Consider the following 6319-nt stretch of genomic DNA (forward strand, 5'->3'; position numbering starts at 1 on the left):
TAGTGCAGCTTTTTAAGAGAAGCCGAGGAAGGATTGCGTTTCTTTTATCATTTCTCTCCCTGAAGCATGGAAAACTTAATTCCTTATGTTAAGAAAGTGGAAAGCCTCGTTCTAAAAATTTTTATCATCTTAATGTTTTTCTGATTACAAAATGAGGTATACGTCTTGTAAAAAAAAAATTTTTTTTAAGCACATTCCCCGTAATTTCCTCCATATCCCCATATTTCCTTTATACCGTTGGTGCAGTTCAAGGTTAGTAGCTTGCCCTACCTATACCCCTACCTTAGTTAAGTCATTATCACCCAGCCTTAAGATCTAATTAAAAATTTTAACTGACTTGGGAAATACTTTCTTGATCTCTCTAGATGAATTACTCAGGCTCAAAGAATCACAACCACTCTTTTTTTTTTTTTTAAAGATTTTATTCATTTATTTGACAGAAATCACAAGTGGGCAGAGAGAGAGAGGAGGAAGCAGGCTCCCCGCCGAGCAGAGAGAGCCCGATGCGGGACTCGATCCCGGGACCCCGGGATCATGACCTGAGCCGAAGGCAGCGGCTTAACCCACTGAGCCACCCAGGCGCCCCACAACCACTCTTAATAGTTTAAATTCCACATTTTAAAAAATATTTATTTATTTGACGGAGAGAGCACAAGCAGGCAGGGAGGCAGGCAGAGAGGGAGGGGAAGCTGGCTCCCCGCTGAGCAGAGAGCCCGATGCTGGGCTCGATCCCAGAACCCGGAGACCATGACCTGAGCCATAGGCAGAGGCTCAACCCACTGAGCCATCCAGGCACCCCTTCACATATATTATTGAGTTTTTCCCCCCTCCCACCCAACTTGTCTGAAAACGTATGCCATTTCTGTATGCCGTTATATTTCCTGGAGTTGGCACACCGTGATATTCAAGTATGGTTGAGTGATCGAGGGGATGGCTGACTAAACTATATTATATCCATACAACGTAATGCTATCAGAAATTAGAATAATGTAGAATTATAAATTCTGATGAAAAGTTCTCCAAGATACAGTAAGTGGAACATGCCAAATAATGACTAAGTACTGTAAAACAGTATAATAATGTAGATTTCCTCTGGGTATTTGTGTCTGTAAATGCAGAACAAGAATTTTTAAGTAGCATCTGCAATAGGGATGGTCGTTACCTGTTTAACCTGTTTGGAGGCAGGAGGAGGCCTTCCCAGGAAGTAATGGAACCTGGTTTTGGTGCAGTAATCAGAAGAACTTAATCTGTACTTTAAACATTTTACATTTAAACAGAAGAACTTAATCTGTACTTTAAAAATTTTGCTTTTATTGAAATTGCAATAAAATACACCAATTTTAACTGTACAATTGTATGAATATAAACAAATGTATACAGTAGCATAGCCAACACCATAATTATGATAGCAGTCATTTCTATTACCCCCGAAAGTTCCCTTATGCTCCTTTGTACTCATCCTCTTCCCTCACCCCAGCCCTTGGCCAAACACTGATCCGTCACAACAGCTTTGCCCTTGTCAAAATGTCATATAAATGAAATCATACAATATGTAGTCTTTTGTGGATAGCTTTTTTCCCTCCTAGCATAATGATTTTGAGATTCATCTATGTTATGGCGTGTATCAATATTTTCTTTTTCACTACTGAGTAGTATTCCACTATGGATATACCACAGTTTCTTTTATGTATTCACCAATTCAACAATTTGTAAACTTTGGGTTGTTTAAAGTATTGAGCTTTAGAGTGCCTCAGTGGCTCAGTCATTAAGTGTCTGCCTTCAGCTCAGGTCATGATCCCAGGGTCCTGGAATTAAGCCCCACATTGGGCTCCTTGCTTGCTGGGAAGCCTGCTTCTCCCTCTCCCACTCCCCTTGCCTGTGTTCCCTCTCTCGCTCTCTCTCTCTGTCACTCTCTGTCAAATAAGTAAATACAATCTTTTTAAAAATTAAAAAAATTGGACTTATGAATAAGATTGAACATTTGAGGGGCACCTGAGTGGCTCAGTGGGTTAAAGCCTCTGCCTTCGGCTCAGGCCATGATCTCAGGGTCCTGGGATCGAGCCCCGCATCAGGCTCTCTGTTCAGCAGGGAGCCTGCTTCCCCCCGCCCCCTGCCTGCCTCTGCCTACTTATGATCTCTGTCTGTCAAATAAATAAATAAAATCTTTAAAAAAAAAAAAAGATTGAACATTTGAGTACAAGTGTTTATATATCTGTATTAATTTATTTTTACAAGAAGTATTTATCCATGTATTCTGTATATAATTTAAAAGTAATCTTTGACTTTGATAAATGAGTCAACCACTGTTTGACATACATTCTTCCATATTTTCCTCCCTGAAATACTAACATCTCTATATAAAAGTTAAAGGGATTTTATATTGCTAAGCAACTCCTTTTCAATTTAATAATATACTATGGACATTTAAAAATATCAGTATTTATAGATTCAACTCATTCTTTTTTTTTTAATATTTTATTTATTTATTTGACAGATCACAAGTAGGCAGAGAGAGAGGGAGAAGCAGGCTCCCCACTGAGCAGAGAGCCCAATGCAGGGCTCGATCCCAGGACCCTGAGATCATGACCTGAGCTGAAGGCAGAGGCTTAACCCACTGAGCCACCCAGGCACCCCAACAACTCACTCTTTTTAAGAGCTGCATTCAAGGGGCATATGGGTGGCTTAGTTGTTAAGGATCTGCCTTCGGCTCAGGTCCGTGACTCCAGGGTCCTGGGATCCAGCCCTGCATCAGGGTCCCTACTCAGTGAGGAGTCTGCTTCTCCCACTTCCACTCCTCCTGCTTGTGTTCCCTCTCTCATTGTCTCTGTCAAATAAATAAATAAAACCATTGTTTTAAAAAACTGTGTTCCTTTGTAGCTACATAAAATAACTTACTTAACTGATCTATAAAATTGTAAAACATGCATATTCTTCGATCTAAAAATTCCACTTCCAGGAATTTATGGTAATGAAAATTTTTCTCAAGTTTGTTATGATCAGGGGCACCTGGGTGGCTCAGTCGATTAAGTGTCCAACTCTTTGATTTCAGCAGGGGCCCTGATCTCAGGATGGTGAGATGGAGCCCCAAGGTGGGCTCAGCTCTCAGTGCCTTCTCTCTAAATAAATGAATAATAAATAAAATAAATAAATAAGATCTTTTTTAAAAAAAAGTTTGTCCCATTCAAACAATGTTCATCATAGCATTGTTTGTAATGGAGAAACTGGAAACATCATTTTTTAAAAAAATATTTAAGTCACCATTTGCCTTTGCTGATCACTAATCCAGATATCCCAATTTTGCTTTTGCTACAATTTTATAAATTCACAAGGATAAGTTAAGACAGTAATTAGACCCATTGCCAGGATAAGTATTAATTGCTTTCTAACAGTTCTATCCTAGGAGGTTCTATAGTTGCTTATTTCAACTCATGCATTCTGCAGGATGGAGTTGATTAAGAAAAATATGAAAAGTTTTAAAAAGAGTAAGATATTTTGTATGTTTGAAGGCCGCCTGAGTATAGCTCCATTTGGTAGAACTATACTTAAACTGTTATTTCTCAGAATGCCCTGGGCAGTCAAAAGGAAAAACTTTACTCTGGTGGACAATAAGGTAAAGCAATTTTGTATACTACACTAGGTTTATTCTGCCCTTTTTAAAAGTCCAGATATTCCAGCAATAACAAGCAAGATGAAATTAAATGTAATTAAATGTTCAACATTTAAAGAGCACCAGGAAAATGCAAAGAGAAAGCAATATTTTTTGTACTTAGACTTTAAACTTTTTCAGCAATTTAATAGAAATGTTTATTAATTTCTGGTGTAAAGCAAAATACTATTTAATTTTGTAATAACTAAAAGTCTATACAGTTACCTGAGAGATTTGCATTTTCCTAGAATTTAACTTAAATGGAATTAAAGACTGTATCTTCCTTGAAAAGAACCTTCTTTTTTTTTTTTTTTAAGATTTTATTTATTTATTTGTCAGAGAGAGAGCAAGTGAGAGCGAGCACAGGCAGAGCGGAAAGCAGAGTCAGAGGGAGAAGCAGGCTCCCTGCGGAGCAAGGAGCCTGATGTGGGACTCGATCCCAGGACGCTGGGATCATGACCTGAGCCGAAGGCAGCCGCTTAACCAACTGAGCCACCCAGGCGTCCTGAAAAGAACCTTCTTTTGTACTGGAAGTACATGTAATAAGTTGCTTACCAGCTGAGTAACTTAAAATTGCATTTTGGAGGCTTGTTAGATTAAAAAAAAAAAAATCCTTGTACCCTTTAAGTAGCCTTTATGTCTTTTTGAATTTTATATAGAATTCCTTAAAACAATGTTCACCTGATTATATGTCTTCCCGAGTTGATTCTAATGCCTGTTTCTATCAGCCAGATTAGAAAAACTCATAATTCATAAGATAGTAGCCAGAGTGCTCAAGAAGGTCTTGCCTCAATCATGAAGAATAGTTACTGCCAAACTGAGCATTGGTAGTTGGGATGCAAAATGATGCAGCCACTGTGGAAAACAGTATGGAGGTTCCTCAAAAGTTAAAAATAGAGCTACCCTATGATCTAGCAAGTGCACTACTAGTATTTACCCAAAGAATACAAAAATATAATTTGAAGGGCTACATGCACCCTGATGTTTATAACAGCATTATCAACAATAGCCAAATTATGGAAAGAGCCCAGCTGTCCATTGACTGATGAATGGATAAATATGTATTATCTATATACAATGGAATATTACTCAGTCATAAAAAAAGAATGAAAGCTTGCCATTTGCATTGACATGGATGGAGCTAGAGAGTATTATGCTAAGTGAAATAAGTCCATCAGAGAAAGAGAAATACCATATGACTTTGCTTGTATGTGAAATTTAAGAAATGAAACTAATGTTCATGGGGGAGAAAAAAGACAGAGGCAAACCAAGAATCAGATTCTTTTATTAACATATAATGTATTATTTGTTTCAGGGGTACAGTTCTGTGATTCTTCGGTCTTACACATTTCACAGCGCTCACTATATCATATAATCTCCCCAGTGTCCATCATCCAGCCACCCCATTGTTGTAATTGGCAAGATTTCTGGGTTTTGGTGGCTGCATGGTATTCCGTAATACACACACACACACACACATACACACACCCCACATCTTCTTTATACATTCACCTGTTGATGGACATCTAGTTTCCTTCCATAGTTTGGCTATTGTGGACATCACTGCTATAAACATTGGGGTGCATGTGCCCCTTCTGGGTCATAGCGTAGCTCTATTTTCAACTTTTTGAGGAAACTCCATACTGTTTTTCAGAGTGGCTGTATCAGCTTGCATTCCCACCAACAGTGTAGGAGGGTTCCCCTTTCTCTGCACCCTTGTCAACACCTGTTGTTTCCTGACTTACTAATTTTATCCATTCTGACTGGTGTGAAGTGGTATCTCACCATGGTTTTGACTTGTATTTCCCTGATGCCAAGTGATGTGGAGTACTTTTTCAGGTCTCTGTTGGCCATTTGGATGTCTTTTTTTGCAGATATACCTGTTCATGTCTTCTTTGCATTTCTTGATTGGATTATTTGTTCTCTGGGTGTTGAGTTTGATAAGTTCTTTATAGATTTTGGATACTAGCCTTTTATCTGATAAGACATTTACAAATATCTTCTCCCATTCTGTTGGTTGGCTTTTGGTTTTGTTGACTGTCTCCTTTGCTATGCAAAAGCTTTTGATCTTGATGAAGTCCCAGTAGCTCATTTTTACCCTTTTGTCTTTGGCGATGAAGAAACAGATTCTTGACTATATAGAACAAACTGATGGTTACCAGAAGGGAAGTGGGTGGGGGTGGGTTAAATAGGTGATGGGGATTAAGGGGGGCACTTGAGATGAGCACCAGATGATGTATGGAAGTATTAAATCACTAAATTGTATACCTGAAATGAATATTACACTGTGTGTTCACTAACTGTGATTTAAATAAACTTTAAATAAACTGAGCACTGCTTTGGACCTACCTAACAAATCATAAAAGAACTGAAAGGATCAAATCATTTCCAAGTAACTTAACTGATTTATAGAACAAAGCTCAAGATTTATAAGAATACAAAAATATCCAATACCCAACAAGGTAAAATTCTGGCATCTAATCTAAAATTACCAGGTATGCAAAGAGTCAGGACACATGACCCATAATAATGAGATAACCAGTGAAACCAACTCAGAACTGACACAATGTTATCTTAAATATAAATAGAGACATGGAAGACATAAGATACACATGCATCAAGTTTCTAGAAATAAAAATTACAATGTCTGAGATGAAAAATAGACTAGATGGA

This window comes from Mustela lutreola, chromosome 2 (assembly GCF_030435805.1).
Source record: "Mustela lutreola isolate mMusLut2 chromosome 2, mMusLut2.pri, whole genome shotgun sequence".
Taxonomy (NCBI): Eukaryota; Metazoa; Chordata; class Mammalia; order Carnivora; family Mustelidae; genus Mustela; species Mustela lutreola.